Source organism: Schistocerca piceifrons, chromosome 4 (genome assembly GCF_021461385.2).
Source record: "Schistocerca piceifrons isolate TAMUIC-IGC-003096 chromosome 4, iqSchPice1.1, whole genome shotgun sequence".
NCBI classification, from domain to species: Eukaryota; Metazoa; Arthropoda; class Insecta; order Orthoptera; family Acrididae; genus Schistocerca; species Schistocerca piceifrons.
Window position 1 is genome coordinate 550106654 of NC_060141.1, and position 18200 is coordinate 550124853.

General features: G+C 43.6%; 1 protein-coding gene across 1 annotated transcript in view; it reads left to right on the top strand.

Annotated features, from left to right (window-relative positions):
- Window positions 1-801: 801 nt before the first annotated feature.
- Window positions 802-18200, top strand: part of LOC124795468 (5-formyltetrahydrofolate cyclo-ligase-like) — a 98010-nt gene continuing 80611 nt past the window's right edge. The window contains exon 1 of the mRNA XM_047259501.1: window positions 802-860. The gene's annotated coding sequence lies outside the window, so the exon portion shown is untranslated. The remainder of the gene's footprint in view (window positions 861-18200) is intronic.

Genomic DNA, 18200 nt, shown 5'->3' on the forward strand with positions numbered 1-18200 from the left:
TGATGACCTCAGATGTTAAGTCCCATAGTGCTCATAGCCATTTGAACCAGTTTTTTACAACATTGCACGTCACGCTAGAGTAACGTATGACTGTACCACTCTGTGGTAGGTGCTGGTGTGCGTTCCCACATTTAGAAATACTGAATCCCCTAGTTATTTCTTTCCCAGAGTGTAGGATATCACGCGTGGACGGCGTGAAATAAATTGCGCATATTCATTGACTGGAGTCATCATAACGGATAGTGAATTTATTAACTGGATAATGGGGGTGGGGTTCTAGACTGACCGCAGCAATTCCTGATTTATGTTATACCAACCTGTGTTTGTTAAATGTGCTGGTTTTATATCGATGAAATGACTGCAAGGTAGGTTTTTGATTACTGTTCCAGCTGTTTATGATACAAGCTTTGTTTACTTTCACGTTCTGGTGTGTGATGTGCTTATGTTAAATGTTAAATAAAATGTGCTTATGTTCAATAAAATTCTGCTAAAAGAAAGTACATAGTACTGACGATTATACCCCGTAATACGCATTTAACATATAGGCCTAACGTCGCTTTTATTACTTATTTCAGTTAAATACCTGGCACAGTTTGACAATATCTCACCATGCCTTCACCAATTGATAAAATACCTTTCTCACTTTCAGAATTATTATTCTTCCGTTGTTGTATATACCAGACCGAAATATCTTCAGATAGCACTTCTCCTCATTTCTCTAGCAGCGAACTTCTTCCAACAACTTGCTGCTAAAGTATCGATACTCTTACGTTCAAAGCGATAAGTATCGAAGCTTCGATAGAAGCTTGCCGGTTACTGTGCTGAGGAGCATTGGCGGTCGGAAGAGTGTGCACAGTAATGTAAGTAGCAAATGATAGACTTTTCTTCCTACTAACAGCACAAAGAGCGTGTTATAAAAAGTAATTTCCTGCTATGTGCACCGGGTACTGTGTACTAACCTCGTTTCTGTAACTTATATTCTAAGCAAACATGAATGTGTTTGGAAGGTTATGTCTGCAGCTGCCCAGCTGAGCCGTGTCAAGCGAGCAGTCAGTGCGACCTTCCTCCGCTAGATAGCGCGGGCTGTACAGTTTCTAGGGCGACGGAGATAATTTGCGGGCGCCAGATCAACTGAACTCGTTTTATTCTTTAGGAATTACGGAAGCTCGAGGTATAACGTCACGTCTACAACGATGTCATTTTAAACGACGCACAAGCTGGTGTAGATCATGGATGGGGAACGGAAATCGGCCTTTCCAAAGAAAACATCTTAGCATTTTCCTTGAAAGATTTACCACTTCAACCTCTCTATGTCCATTCCCTGCAAACCATTGAAAGATTTACCACTTTCAAAATCTCTATGTACATGCTGCACAAACCACTGTCAAGTGTTTTGCAGAGGATACGTCCCATTTCGCCAGTTAACTAGAGCTTTTCACCGCTACATTTACGTACGGAACACGGGAGGAATCTGTAAGTGCATCTATGCACGATGTAATTAATCTAATCTTGTCCTCACGGTTCCTATGGGAGTGACGTGTAGGGGATTGTGGTATAATTCTAAAATCAGTATTTTAAGACGGTTCTTCAAACTTTGTAAGTAGTCTTTCTGGGGATGGTTTCGGTCTTCTTCAAGACTCTGCTGGTTCAGTTCTTTCATCATCTTTGCGACACTCCCCCGTGGGTGAAACAAACTTTTCAGTATCTCCTGTTAGTCCTGTCTGGTACGGAGGCCCACACACGTGAGCAGTATTCTAGGCTGATTACATTTCCCAACTATTTTACCGCTATATCGAAGTCTGCTACCTGCCTTTCGGATGAATGAGCCTATGTGAACGTTCCAGTTCATGCCCCTACAGATGTTACACCCGGGAATTTCTATGAGTTAACCAATTCCTTCTGTGACTGACTGATGTTATAGTCTTAGAATATTACTTCTTCGTTTTGTGTAGGTTTAGGGAAATACAAAAAGCCTAAATGCAGTTGGATGGATGGGGATGTGGACCATACTCCTCCGGAAAGGGAGTCTAGTGCCTTCACCAATGGACGAATTGCTTTGTTTTTCCGTAAATCTAGGTTTAGGGAAATTATTTCTCGTTATAGGTATTTTAGCCACTTATTATCATCTAGCTGTAAAAGTTAATCCTGCATTAAATGCACTTCACTTTTGAAATCAGAAATTAAAGCACAGAATTATTGCCGACCGGAGTGGCCGTGCGGTTCTAGGTGCTACACTCTGGAACCGAGCGACCGCTACGGTCCCAGGTTCGAACCTTCCTCGGGCATGGATATGTGTGATGTCCTTAGGTTAGTTAGGTTTAATTAGTTCTAAGTTCTAGGCGACTGATGACCTCAGAAGTTAAGTCACACAGTGCTCAGAGCCATATGAACCACAGAGTTATTCAGATACGAAGTCCTCGCCTTAGTTTAAAAACAGCAACACTAGATTGTCTCTCCCGCTTACCCATGTTACCGCGCATCCACAAACGCGTTGCTTCCTGAAGGCGGTAAACACCGATCACATTAGCTGCCTCTTCGTGCACCCATAGTTAGTAAAAAATTTATAAAGCTCTGATAGCTTGCACTGAGCCATCAGCCTTTCCGTAACATTCCCTAGATGTTAAAAAGGGCAAGGAGAGACACCATAACTATGGTTATGTGTGTCAAGTGGTTCACATTTTCTACTTTGACCTTGAATGCTTTTGAAGTTCCTTTTATATGCGATTAACTTAAGATGGTGGTGGTGGTTAGTGTTTAACGTCCCGTCGACAGCGAGGTCATTAGAGACGGAGCGCAAGCTCGGGTTAGGGAGGGATTGGGAAGGAAATCGGCCGTGCCCTTTCAAAGGAACCATCCCGGCAGTTGCCTGAAACGATTTAGGGAAATCACGGAAAACCTAAATCAGGATAGCTGGAGACGGGATTGAACCGTCGTCCTCCCGAATGCGAGTCCAGTGTGCTAACCACTGCGCCACCTCGCTCGGTATTAACTTAAGACATACAGATAACTGTAGTTTGAGTCCCGATTGCTGTAGCTGTTTTCTTAATATTAGTGCTTCTAAGCTAGAATATTTATAACGATTACCTTAACAGCCGCTTCCTCCGGTCCTTAAGACTGCCAGACTGCCAGATGATGACTGATTAAATTAATTTCAGTAAATTTTAGTAGGTATGGAAGGAATATTGTGACAGTTGCGAGATAATTGCAGAAGTTTTCTAGTCAGTGTTCAACTGCTTGTTTCATCATATGCCACATTCTTCCTGTTCCGGAGGAGCATAGTTCTTTCCCATATCGATTAACCGGACCTACGTTTTTTTCTTTTTTTTTCTCCTTTTAAATATTTCTCGAAACCGGTCAACATAAATGCCATCATGTTTCTTTTGAAAAGTTGAGCTCATCATATCGATTCGACGTTGAAGAGGGGAGGACGAATTCTGCATTTCCCTTTTTCAAAACGTCACTAATTACGCAGGAAAGCTAGATCATATCGACCCTGATCTCTAGCTTAAAAAGAATAAAGACTGGTAAGATAAGCGGCCGTAGTTTTGGTTGAGGTGGTGATTGTAGTGATCCCCAAGACCAGCTCTTGCATCCGCACCTCTTCGAATCACAAAAGATTATCTGTTATCCACTTTCTTTAGTGTATGGCTCTTTTTCTTTAATGAAACTTCTCTCGTGTCGGGAAGTGGCTCTTACATTTATACAATCTATGCTTCCTTACAAAATTCGAAGGTTGCCCTCCGTTTATAACTAACGTCGACATTTCAGATTAGACAAAGAAGAAAAACGGACAAGTGAGAATAGCAGTCGCGCTCTCAGCGTCCGGTCGAACTTAATTGTGTATATAGGCATGTAAAGTTTTGATGACTGAGCTTTCGAGTATCAAAATATGTGACATAAGTGGCTATCTTTTGATTGCATTCACTCATAAGATAAAAATTTTTATTTTGCCTTAGTATTGGACATAGATTTCAACGTGGTACCTCAAACCGATCCTGAGACAAAAAGGTCGTAATAGACAGACAGAGAGACAGACAGACAGACAGTCTTAAAGCAAAGTAGTCTTAAAAGGGTTTCGTTTTTAGCGAGTGAGGTTGCATCCATGCAAAGGTAAATGTTTTGCGCTTCGTGATGGAGTATGTGGATACAAGAAAACATTTCTTCAAGAGTGGTTCCTTGACGAGTTGGATGAATTTTATTATCCTGCAGGTAGAATAGATAAAGAAAGACGATTTTTGCCTATAAAAAGAAACAGCTGCTGAAATCCAAAAAATATAAACCTTAAGACGATGGGAAGAATAATCTAAGTTTTGAGTGCGACTCTTCGTAGCACGAAATGTGGATAATTTATGTATTTATATTTATTTCTTTAACTTGATTAAATTAGGGCTTTCAAGCCCTCTCTTACATGGACCAAGGTTTTACTCACTCAGTATTTTTTGACAACGTAGTTATTGAAGTAATGATAATAATTTTAATGTGAATGATGCTAATAAAATGGTATTAATAGAATTAAAAATGAATATATATAATAATTTCTGAGACAGCAAGTTCTGAGGGAGAGAAATTTGAGCGTACTGCACTAGCTAAGATCTTCTGGAAATAGGTAACATCCGGTTGAAAATGGGCATACTTAGCTGTAATTAGTTAACGAGTGCGTACAGGAACAAAGTCAGACATTACTGTTGCTTAAGTAGATTTGTCACAACCTATATAACCAAGGAGTTCATTACACAGTGGATCTCTGCTACTGAAAGGGATTTTTAGAAAGCGGCTGAATGATGGGGTAGAGCAGAAAGTATTTTTCTCTGATGGGAACGAGTGTTTGTGCTCTGTTGTTCAGACAAGAGCTTTAAGGTCGAGGAGAGATACGAAGGGCTGTTTACGCTGATAAGTCGGCAGAGGAGACAGTGTGTATGACAATGTCTGGGGTCGTCTGCACAAAGGCTGTGTAGTTTTGAATGAGATGGCGATATAGGATTAAAGACATCGAACGTCACAGATATATGTGGTGCAGGTGGTCATCTCCTTCCAGAGTCCGTGAGTTTTCATGCAAAAAACCTTACGAGATAACATCACTGTAATCAACAACTGGCAGTGCGAGCATTTATACCACTTCCCTTTTCAGAACAAAAGGGACAGCTAGATGCTCAGCACAGTTTAAGTTTTCGTCAGTGATTACTTGTGGACTCCTTGCTGAGAAGGAGAAATAGTTATTTGTTAAATTCAGGGTTAAAAATGATGGGTATTCCAAATATTTCGGGCTAATGAACCTTGCATGACCAACTACGACGTCTTGGATTTTGCTGAACTGACCTTTAACTCTGTGTTTCATGTCTATTTTGATAATGCACATAAATAGCTGTCTTCATGTTTATTGATTTTTGCACTCATCTATGACTGGAAGTTGTCAGCATACATGTGGTATTTACAGTAGTACGAGATGATGTCACAGACAAGCACTGCCAAGAGAGTAGGACCTAATACAGAATTCTTGGAGGACGCCTAATGCAATATGTCTCCATTGCGACTTTATGGTGCCGCACATGACGCGTTTTTGACGTAATGTCAGATACGAGCGAAACCAGTACTCGGAGAGGAATTTAGGCTGCAATGTTTGGAAAATAAAACATCGAAATCGACAGAGTCAAAAGCTGTGCTAAAGTCTCAGAAGAACATTAGTCACCTCCGTTCTCTACGAGGAAAGCTGCAGGTCATCTGTTATAATAATCGACTATTAGGTTGTCTACTGTTAAGTAATCGGTGACTTGGTCGTGGACTGGAGAGTATCGGAAGAATGCAAATAGGACGGTAATCGGACGGTGCTATTGCCATGTCCTTTTCGGGTAGTGCTTCAGTTCCTGTTTTCAGACCGTTAATCAAGGCGTGACTGAAGACCTCTGTTATTCTAGGCAATGGACATATTGTAATGTTGGTTACCAGTGACTGAACAAAATCAGTTGGCTAGATCGAATGAGGAAGGAAATGCCCTGGAAAACGTCAAGAAGAAAAAAATACCCAATGAAGAAAGTAATAAAACGAAGAGAATGGATGGCCCCATATTACGTAAAACTCATTGCTAACGACAGTAGCTGAACGGATAAAAGAATAGCAAGGCATGCCTGATGATGAGAAATGCAGCGGGTGTACTGAAACGGACTGGAGAACTGAATCAATCAACCTTACGGATGATGACCAAAACAAAAGAAATAAAGCCTCCCATTAGACGAGGATTTCGGGGAACATGAATGAGGTACAGGGACGAAAAGAAGTCTATGGTATCCACGAAACTTGGTTGAGAAATCATCGTAATGAAAATACAATCGCGTAGGCTTCCGCGGCCAGGATCAGCTGACATACCTGGGTCTACTGATGACCAGTAGACCCAGGGGACCACCTTGTCATAACGTAAAAAACTATACTGGAGAAACCAACGTTGCGGGGTCACAGTGACGTTATTCTGGGTCTAATGATGATCATCGGTAGATCCAGAAGAGAGCCACTGTAGCCGTGGTTTCTGCAACATAGTTTTTTACATTGTTATGCAGCACGATGCTCAGAAAACTTATTTCATAGTGAATACCGTTCAAGGGGGAAAACGTTGTGGGTGTTCGGTGGATCTTCCTTCCGTAGAAAAGAGTGAAAAGTCAAGACAGACAATCTCATGTAAATACGATAATATGTATTGTTACAGTTTGTCATATATATTTTACTGCATGGTGTGAGGAAAGTTACAATTGTTGGTCGACATCGAGACACTTCGCACTGGACTAGGATGGAGCAAGGACTAAACCGTCGCTCTTGAAGAAGTCACCCCGGTATTTGAGTTATTGAAAGAAAACACGGATAACCTCAATTAGGATGACTGGACGGGGGTTTGAAATCGCTCAGCCCAATTACACTGTATTAACAATTGCGCCAATTCATTCGGTCATCGATGTGCTGTAGAGCTACCGATATAGTAGTTCAGAGCATTTGAGGTGCTTACTGCTAGAGCTAAAAGAATACCGCAAACGATGTAGTCTTCAGAGACACAGAGAAAAAAAAAACATAGGCTTACTATGACCTACAACGGAGCAATCTTCTCAGCAGAGACGGCTGACAAATGACGGTGCTATGTGGCAATCATTAGCCACAAATTCCACTGATTTTAAAATAACTACCAAAATCTGATGACCTCTGTTTTCTGGGACCATTAGGCACCCTCATTCAATGAACTTAGACCGCGCAGTGCACCATAAGTGTTCTTGCCGCTGTGGTACTCGTAGTTGAGTTCGTATGCCTATTGCAAACCGCCGCTACATAAGAATCTTGCGGTCCAAGATCACCTTCCCACCATACAGACATCGTCATTACACGGTTTTCATACAGCTCACCGTGCACGGAAGTATTTAAGTACTGATTTATATTGGACAATACTGTACTGGTCAGTATCAGATTATATTTTGCTTGCATTATATTTTCCGTCTCCATTGTGGACGTCCATGAAATAATGACGACCATATAAAACGAGACTGGAAAATGTTGGATTCTGTCCGTAAAGCTGTGTAAGCTTGAAAACTAGGAGATAAATTCCTACTGCACTGCCAGTCCTAAAACCCTGTACAATGTACGTGACTGTCCTGTTTGAGAAACGTGGACTTCTCTTTTTCTCATGCGAATAAAGCGTACTACCTGTCTGTGTATTTTGAAAAATTCATGGCACGTTTTCTGCAAATGGCGCCTGCATTTAAAGCAGAAGTTGTGAAACTAATTAATATTCATGTAACCAGGAAACTAAAACCGCCCGATAAAAAGTAACGAGCTTGCTCAAATAACTCGCGTCAGTCTCCAACTGCCAGTTTTTAATTAGGTCCTTGTCAGTTCTGCATAACAAATTTCACAGTTAGCAAACATGAGAAAAGATAACTAATAGTAAATTATTCTCACTGTGCCTCTAACAGCACCAAGTAGCTGCACTGTTGGAGCACGTTACCTTCTCTACGATGTTTCAAACAATTTTGATTTGATTCCTTCACTGACGACATTTCAGTGGAGTCGGTGATCTGTTTCCAATGTCTGTGAAATCGATGCCCTTTAACTAACAAATAAACAAAAAACTGGTTATTATCGAAAAATTCAGAAAAAATGAATATTTTTTTATGTGTAAAACCACAAATTTTGCGTATGCCAGGTTATATATGTAGCTAAAACTATGTAGACTGGAATAATGATGAACTTATAAATCTGTCAAATTAAATCGCCTGTGACAGGTTAACGCAGCGCATACATTTTTTTTAAAGTCATAATTCCAATGCAAACTTGAGAGCAACAGGAATACAGAGCGGTGAGAGGACCAGTTCAGCTGAATATACGACAGCAACAGGAGAGGGCTCAGAGAGTAATTAACTAAGAAATAGAACGGAAAATACGTTGCAGAATTGAAACTAACAGTACAACGACAAAATAGCTTCGGATAAAACGAGAGACAGCTGCTCAGATTTTTACTACAAAAATCCCTCTGAAGTGAAAAACGTTCCGCGTTTCAGTTACACAACGTTCACCCCAAGTAAGTGTAAACAACGCCCGCCCGGTTAGCCGTTCGGTTTGGTAACGAGCGCCTGGTCCCCGGCACGAATCCGCCCGGCGGACTTGTGTCGAGGTACGGTGAGGCGGCCAGTTCAAAAAATGGTTCAAATGGCTCGTAGCACTATGCGACTTAACTTCTGAGGTCATCAGTCGCCTAGAACTTAGAACTAATTAAACCTAACTAACCTAAGGACATCACACACATCCATGCCCGAGGCAGGATTCGAACCTGCGACCGTAGCGGTCACGCGGTTCCAGACTGCAGCGCCTTTAACCGCACGACCACACCGGCCGGCAGGCGGCCAGTCTGTGGATGGTTTTTAGGCGGTTTTCCATCTGCCTCGGCGAATGCGGGCTGGTTCCCGTATTATGCCTCAGCTACATTATGTTGGCGATTGCTGCGCAAACAAGTTCTCCACGTATGCGTACACCGCCATTACTCTACCACTCAAACATAGGGGTTACACTCGTCTGGTGTGAGACGTTCCCTTGGGGGGGGGGGGGGGGCACGGGGGATCGAACCGCACAATAACCCTGAAAGAGGGGTTCGGTGTGGGGCAGCGAGGGCGAAGTGTACTGCGGTAGTCGTCGTGGGGTTGTGGACCACTGCGGCTGCGGCGGGAACGGAGCCTCTCCGTAATTTCTAGGCCTCCGGTTAACATACAAGTGTGCACAAGTTTTAAGAATTCAGATTCCTTTGTGCCGCTTCCCGTAAATGTAATATGTCTTTGAATGAACTTCTTTATTCTAAAACAATTTGCCGTTCAGTTCCATCCTTGATAGCAAGGGCAAAATTGTGAATGGGATAGACACTTCAAATACTTGACTAACTTGAGAATTGAGACAACTACAAAACATAGAATCATTTACATGGACTTGCCACGTACTCATGGTCACGTTCTTTAATTGATGTGATCAATTTTCGTCCTCATCTTTGTCCTCTCCGAATTTGTGCTCTATCTCTAATTATTTTATCGCCGACGTAAAACCTTACTTATTTTTTCTCAGTTGCAATCTACCTTTACGCGATGCATTAAAGTTCTAAGGCCTCCGATTTTTTTTCTAATTAACTACTCACCCGAAATCGATGAAACTGGCGTTACTTCTCGACGTAATCGCCCTGCGGACGCACACATTTTTCACAAAGCTGACGCCATGATTCCATGGCAGCGGCGAAGGCTTCTTTAGGAGTCTGTTTTGACCACTGGAAAATCGCTGAGGCAATAGCAGCACGGCTGGTGAATGTGCGGCCACGGAGAGTGTCTTTCATTGTTGGAAAAAGCCAAAAGTCACTAGGAGCCAGGTCAGGTGAGTAGGGAGCATGAGGAATCACTTCAAAGTTGTTATCACGAAGAAACTGTTGCGTAACGTTAGCTCGATGTGCGGGTGCGTTGTCTTGGTGAAACAGCACACGCGCAGCCCTTCCTGGACGTTTTTGTTGCAGTGCAGGAAGGAATTTGTTCTTCAAAACATTTTCGTAGGATGCACCTGTTACCGTAGTGCCCTCTGGAACGCAATGGGTAAGGATTACGCCCTCGCTGTCCCAGAACATGGACACCATTATTTTTTCAGCACTGGCGGTTACCCGAAATTTTTTTGGTGGCTTTGGATCTGTGTGCTTCCATTGAGCTGACTGGAGCTTTGTTTCTGGATTGAAAAATGGCATCCACGTCTCATCCATTGTCACAACCGACGATAAGAAAGTCCCATTCATGCTGTCATTGCGCGTCAACATTGCTTGTCATTATGCCACACGGGCAGCCATGTGGTCGTCCGTCAGCATTCGTGGCAACCACCTGGATGACACTTTTCGCATTTTCAGGTCGTCATGCAGGATTGTGTACACAGAACCCACAGAAATGCCAACTCTGGAGGCGATCTGTTCAACAGTCATTCGGCGATCCCCCAAAACAATTCTCTCCACTTTCTCGATCATGTCGTGAGACCGGCTTGTGCGAGTCCGAGTTCGTTTCGGTTTGTTGTCACACGATGTTCTGCCTTCATTAAACTGTCGCACCCATAAACGCACTTTCGACACATCCATAACTCCATCACCACTTGTCTCCTTCAACTGTCGATGAATTTCAATTGGTTTCACACCACGCAAATTCAGAAAACGAATGATTGAACGCTGTTCAACTAAGGAAAACGTTGCCATTTTAAGTATTTAAAACAGTTCTCATTCTCGCCACTGGCGGAAAAATTCCATCTGCCGTACGGTGCTGCCATCTCTGGGACGTATTGACAATGAACGCGGCCTCATTTTAAAACAATGCGCATGTTTCTATCTCTTTCCAGTCCAGAGAAAAGAAATCGGAGGCCTTAGAACTTGAATGCACCTCGTATGTTGACTTGTGTGAAGAACTAGTTAAACAGGATGCACGATTACATCGACAAAAACGTTTCTTTGAATGAGGTTACAGGTTATATTTACGACTTCTAAGAATAGTCCTACAGTGAATATTTCACCGGGAGGAACACGTTTTTTAGACTCCCCTTGTGTGGACTGCAAACTTGTCTGCTATGATGTGGCATTTGGTTGTGATCCCATGACTCGTCGGTTACTAGTAGATTCAACTGTAATTTGGTGAACAGCGTTATTGATAAAGATTGCAGAGCGAGAGAGAATTTCCTAAATTAATAATGGGAAATAAGACGGAGCTCGTACACCAAATCACAGCACTTGAAAAATATCCCGGAGATAAAGCTGTGAGTATAGCCAGAAGCAAATAACGTTCTTTGCGAGTCTGTCTGCTGACTGGTATGATGAGTCACCCTGACTTCCTGTGCCAACCTTTTAAATTCCTAGTAACACTCCCACCCAATGTCCTCAATTATTTGTTGGATGTATATCAGAGCACATTTTTTGCCATCTACGTCTCTCTCTAGACCATGGGGTCCAACTCACGGCACGCGGGTTCCATGCGGCCCAAAGCAAGGAGCAGTGCGGCTGAAGAAGTGAACATCTGTTACACAATCGGTAAAAAAAGTCCATAAAATTTCTATTATGGAAAGTGATGATAAATTTAATATTTGCCATTTCAATTTGGAAATCATACTCGTCTTCTTCTAATGTGCCCAGGTAGGGTTGGGACACCTCTACTAGTCAACATGGAAATTACTCCCTTATGTAACACACGTCTCCCATCATGTCCCTTTTTCTTGTGTTACCCACATGTACTTTTCCTAGCCGGTTCTGTAAAAAACCACCTCATTAGTCCTCTACCAGACCACTCAAGTTTCAGAATCTTTCTGTCACACCACATCTGTTTCTTTCCGGCCTTAACTCATTTGTTCCGAAATGTGGACACAGAAAGGAAGTGACATAAAGAAATGAAGAGCGAAACTTATAAAAATTGAAACTCGTTGTGTGAAAACTGTGTGTGTTAAAACCCCATCGCTAGTACTGTGAAAGCAAGTACGAGTACTTTTAAATTCCGATTACAGTGTCTCATCTAGAATCGCCTTCGCTACCCGACTCTTAAACAGAACTTAACTGTGCAAATTACTTTTGATGTGTATGGGGCCGCGGTGGTCTCGCGGTTTAGGCGCTCAGTCCGGAACCGCGCGACTGCTACGGTCGCAAAAATGGCTCTGAGCACTATGGGACTTAACAGCTGTGGTCATCAGTCCCCTAGAACTTAGAACTACTTAAACCTAACTAACCTAAGGACATCTCACACATCCATGCCCGAGGCAGGATTCGAACCTGCGACCGTAGCAGTCGCGCGGTCCCGGACTGCGCGCCTAGAACCGCGAGACCACCGCGGACGGCGCTACGGTCGCAGGTTCGAATCCTGCCTCGGGCATGGATGTGTGTGATGTCCGTAGGTTAGTTAGGTTTAAGTAGTTCTAAGTTCTAGGGGACTGATGACCACAGAAGTTTTGTCCCATAGTGCTCAGAGCCAGCCATGTGTATGATATTAACTACTGTAAACTGTATCTGAGTATTTGTATAATGAGTTGAAGAATGGTTGTCACTAATAGCAGAGTGGTTTTCTCGTGAAACATTCACACGCAATGGCTAACTGTTGCGTAACAAAAGAAATACCCCATTGAAAAAATACGTCAGCTAAATTTATATGAAATTTTCCTAATGAATTGTATTCCTAATTTTCTCTCAATAGGTTCATTTAGGTTTTACAATAGCGAATAAATTTGCTCTACTCTATCTGCAAACTGCGAGAATGTAAAGTGCCGAACTGCATGTACCTGTAATAAATCAATGCGTGTCAGACTGTCTTATCCTTTTTTATTCTATTAATACGGCTCCATTAACAAATAACATTTTTGTTCCTTTTCTGAAAATACAGGTCACTGACCACGCAGTAGCGCAATGCATGAAAGTGTAGGTTTTGCCAAAACTATCTTTCACTAAATATTGGGGATAAGCTTCATGAAATAATTATAAACGAATAGGAAAATATTTTGAAGTTATATTGAGTCCTTTCAATGCAACAAAAAGGAACAATGAACAGTGACCTTTCCTTTATCATAGTCACACACCATAAGAATTAGTTTTGCAAACAGTCTTTAAATTGTATGAGATTTACTCTTTCCCTTTCTTAATGAAATATTTTGACCAACAATGGAGGGAGAAAGCTAATTAGAGTACTGCACAAGTGACTGATAATTCGTCCTGGATACCAATACGTTGATACTGTTAGACACAATACACTCTTTACGCTCCAATAATTGCTCGGATACCGCTTTCAACAAAATTAATGAAAACTATTTTTTTTTTTCCAAATGTACTGTCTCTCTACAAAATCCTCTTGAAATCATGTTTTATCCTCTGTCACATCAGGGAGCACCTCAATTGTCTGCCTCGATCATCGAAGCAGTTCTTCTCTCTCTCTCTCTCTCTCTCTCTCTCTCTCTCTCTCCCTCCCTCCCTCCCTCCCTCCCTCCCTCCCTCCCTCCCTCCCCCCCTCCCACCCTCCTCCCTCTCTGACCGAGAACTACTTACCATTCCTTCGCCCACCCGAGCTCTACTCAGTAATACTGCCATGTACCCGACGTTCGCCTTGAGGGATCGGCAACGCCACAGACACTGGAGCATCACTGGGATGTATATAAACAACGCATTGGCTCCCCGGACTGCTTCGATCAAAACGACGATAGAAGTCTGGACGAGCACCTCCAGAGGTCCTCCTTACCAGGGACCCATTTCTTACATCTACATCTACATACATACTCCGCAATCCACCATACGGTGCGTGGCGGAGGGTACCTCTGCCGAGTCACGTGTGTGCGACTGGATCAGCACGAATCCCTCCGCGCCCCGGCTCTTTAGGGGTTGCAAACCGACACGTCGTCTGTTCGCTCCAACGAAGCTCTGGGCCAATTCATGCGCCAGCACTTAGCCGCCCATGTCAGAGCCCCGTCGGAACCCACCGCAACAGGACCTACGACTTTCCAGCGATATCCTGATACGTATCTGTCGGCGAACTCTGGCGAACGCTCAACCTCCTTTCGTTAGGGATTATTGGTGACTTAGTCTTCACCTCCCACTACGTTTATTTACTGTGTGTTCCAGATGTATGGCTGTCAGTGCCTGAGAATTATTATTTTTATCGAGAAGAGATTTTCCTTTTTTAAATCTTCCTATTGTGATCATAATAAACACTTGTTTTTGATTACCTGTGTGTTATTATAGCTTATCATCAGCTATATTCCCGTGGGAGATAAATACCATAACCTCTGTACTCATGTGTTCAGCCACGCAAATGCGCTTATAACGAGAAACGTACGAAACAAATTGATATTTCTCATGATATGTACACCTTTCAAGAGCTCGTAGGACCATGTTCATGCAGCTGCTGGAATATGAACAAACACAAATAGTCGATTGCTAGTTGTTCGGAAGGACACACGAGTGGCACATCTCCAGCCCTTCTCTCCAGGGGATAAGCGTCCGCAGATAGTGTTGACGAAGCTCGGTTGTTGTGATACTCCACTGCCTCCCACAGTCCCCACAACCGACGTAATACCACAAAGTTTTAATGAAGTTCCCATTTTTGAGGGACATCCTCTCTTTGGAGTTGTGTGAAGATGCACTGCACCTGCGCCAGGCGTTAGCGATTCTGCTATCCGCCGAAACTGCGTTATTTCCTGCGAAGGAATGATTAATCAGCGACCCAAATCAACCCCCTGTGCTGCCACGTAAATGAAATAGTTTCAGTTGAAGGATCACCATTTTCGCGTTGACCCGGTAGTCAGGGTTAAAAATTCACCACTGTATCATTACTAATCAACTGTAACAATCTGACTTCTTTTAAAATCTAAGAACCCACTACCGCGACTCGACGACACATAATAAAATCGTAACACTTCTTGCTGTTACCTAGCGCACCTGAATATCACAGCTGATGGAAGCATTAATAGAAATTTGTGATACTCATCGCTAGGCATACAAACCACATCAACACAGTCCACATTAGCCGGTGTGAAGTGTATATTTGCGGATGCACTAGTGTTCAAGAAGGAAGAAAATTCCTAATAGACGTTTCGTAAAATCCTCTTCATCTCCTTTATTGAATGACTGTTGGCTATGACTCCAAGTTGTCAACATTGTGATACGTAAACTGAATACACTGATGAGCCAAAACGCTATGACACACTGCTTAATAGCTTGTTTGTCTGTCCTTTGAACAAAATACATAACTGATTCTGCTGATCAGGCTTCCAATAGCTCATTGGTAGGTTTGTGGAGGTATGTGGCATTAGATGTCTACAAACAAGTCACGTAATTCGTGTAAATAATGGCCCACTCATTTGCGTACGCCGTGACTGCCCCCGACAGAGAACCAGATGGATTCCATAAGATTTAAAACATCCAAATTTGGTCACTGAGATATCAACACGACTTCACTATCTGCTCCTCAAACCATTTTAGCGCTGTTATGGCTCCAAGACACGGATAATTATACTCCTGAATGATGACATCACCATCGGGGAAGACATCGAGCATGAAGGGATGCAGGTGGTTCGCAACTGTCAACGTGTCTCTTGAAAGCGCAGGAGAATATCTCCCCCCGTCCGCGGTACGCTGCACGTTTCGAGCCGCCGTTCATCTCGATGACAGCGTTTGTGGAGACGACCATAGACATAGTGTAGCACAAACGTGATTCAGCTGTAAAGCGTACACGTTCCCATTTATCGACAATCGAATTCTGATGGTGCCGTGGCCACTGCAGCCGTAATTGACGATGTCGTTGGGTCAACATGTGAACACGTCTGCTGCGGAGTTCCACGTTCAACAATGTACGATGAGCGGTATGCTCCGAACACTTGAAGATGCACCAGCATTGTTCTCTTTCAGCAGAAATGCCACAGATAAAGCCTCCAGGTCCCACGTCCTGTGAAGAGTCGTGGACGTCCAACCATTTAGCGCCTAGTGGTAGTTTCACTGTGGTTCTACCTCTTTCCGTAGATGCTCGCGGCAGTAGCAAGTGAACATTCGATCAACTTCTCCGTTTGGGAGGGGTCATCCCCCCGTCCGTGTCTGCTCCGCTTACATACTTTCGTTACCGCGTCACGTGCCCCCAACGCCACCAGGTCAATGTCGCGGTGGTCAGTGGTCATAACGTTTTGGTTTTTCAGTGTATAATACAAGGTTCGTCTGAAAATCGCGGCGAATGCTCTCACAAAACTAACAATACATGAGATATAAACCAAAAACCTTTACTGGCCTTTAAAGTAATCATCACTAGCTACAATGCAGCTTTCACCGCATCTTAAGCTGTTGGAAACTGCCAGCAAACGCTCCTTCCACACTACTGGCCATTAAAATTGCTACACCACCAAGATGTCGTGCTACAGACGCGAAATTAAACCGACAGGAAGAAGATGCTGTGATATGCAAATGATTAGCTTTTCAGAGCATTCACACAAGGTTGGCGCCGGTGGCGACACCTATAACGTGCTGACATGAGGAAAGTTTCCAACCGATTTCTCTTAGACAAACAGCAGTTGACCGGCGTTGCCTGGTGAAACTTTGCTGTGATGCCTCGTGTAAGGAGGAGAAATGCGTACCATCACGTTTGCGACTGTGACAAAGGTCGAATTGTAGCCTATCGCGATTGCGGTTTATCGTATCGCGACATTACTGTTCGCGTTGGTCGAGATCCGGTGACAGTTTGCAGGTATGGAACCGGTGGGTTCAGGAGGGTAATATGGAACGCCGTGCTGCATCCCAACGGCCTCGTATCACTAGCAGTCGAGATGACAGGCATCTTAACCACATGGTGTAACGGACCGTGCAGCCACGTCTCGATCCCTGAGTCAACAGATGGGGACGTTTGCAAGGCAACAACTATCTGCACGAACAGTTCGACGACGTTTGCAGCAGCACGGACTATCAGCTCGGAGGCCATGGCTGTGGTTACCCTTGACGCTGTATCTCAGACAGGAGCGCCTGCGATGGTGTACTCAACGACAAACCTGCGTGCACGAATGGCAAAAAGTCATTTTTTCGGATGAATCCAGGTTCTGTTTACAGCATCATGATGGTCGCATCCGTGTTTGGGGACATCGCGGTGAACGCACATTGGAAACGTGTATTCGTCATCGCCATACTGGGGTATCACCCGGCGTGATGCTATGGGGTGCCATTGGTTACACGTTTCGGTCACCTCTTGTTCGCATTGACGGCACTTTGAACAGTGGACGTTACATTTCAGATGTGTTACGACCCGTGGCTCTGTCCTTCATTTGATCCCTGCGAAACCCTACTTTTCAGCAGGATAATGCACGACCGCTTGTTGCAAGTCCTGTACGGGCTTTTCTGGACACAGAAAATGTTCGACTGCTGCCCTGGCCAGCACATTCTCCAGATCTCTCACCAATTGAAAACGTCTGGTCAATGATGCCCGAGCAACTGGTTCGTCACAATACGCGTCACTACTCTTGATGAACTGTGGTATCGTGTTGAAGCTGCATGGACAGCTGTACATGTGCACGCCATCCAAGCTCTTTTTGACTCAATGCCCAGGCCGTTATTACGGCCAGAGGTGGTTGTTCTGGGTACTGATTTCTCAGGATCTATCCACCCAAATTGCATGAAAATATAATCACATGTCAGTTCTAGTATAATATATTTGTCCAATGAATACCCGTTTATCATCTGGATTTCTTCTTGGTGTAGCAATTTTAATGGCCAGTAGTGTAGAATCGTTCGAAGCACCGTGGTCACGCAACGACTGCGAATGTCCTTACACTGCTCGTACGTATTTTCAACTCTTCAGCTCCCATTGTCACAGGCACCCGCTGATCATACGCAAGAACCCGTCGCACTCGTTCAATATTGTCTGGAATTGTGGGCGTCGACCCGAACGCAGCTCATTCTCGACAGCGTCCTTTCCGTCTCTACAGCATTTAATCCATCCGAACGCTCACTTTTTACTCACTGCTTCAACAACGTACACTTGCACTGACGTTCCATGAGTTTTCGTCGCCGTTTTGCCATAATTTGAAGCAAAACGTCGTTACATTTTGCAATGACACGAGTGCGACGGATTCTTGCGGGTGACTGGTAACTGTCTTTCAGAATGAGAAGAGTTGAAGATAAGTACGAGCTGTGTAAGGAGTAAGATTTTAGCTTACTAACTCATGTATTGTTACTTTTGTGA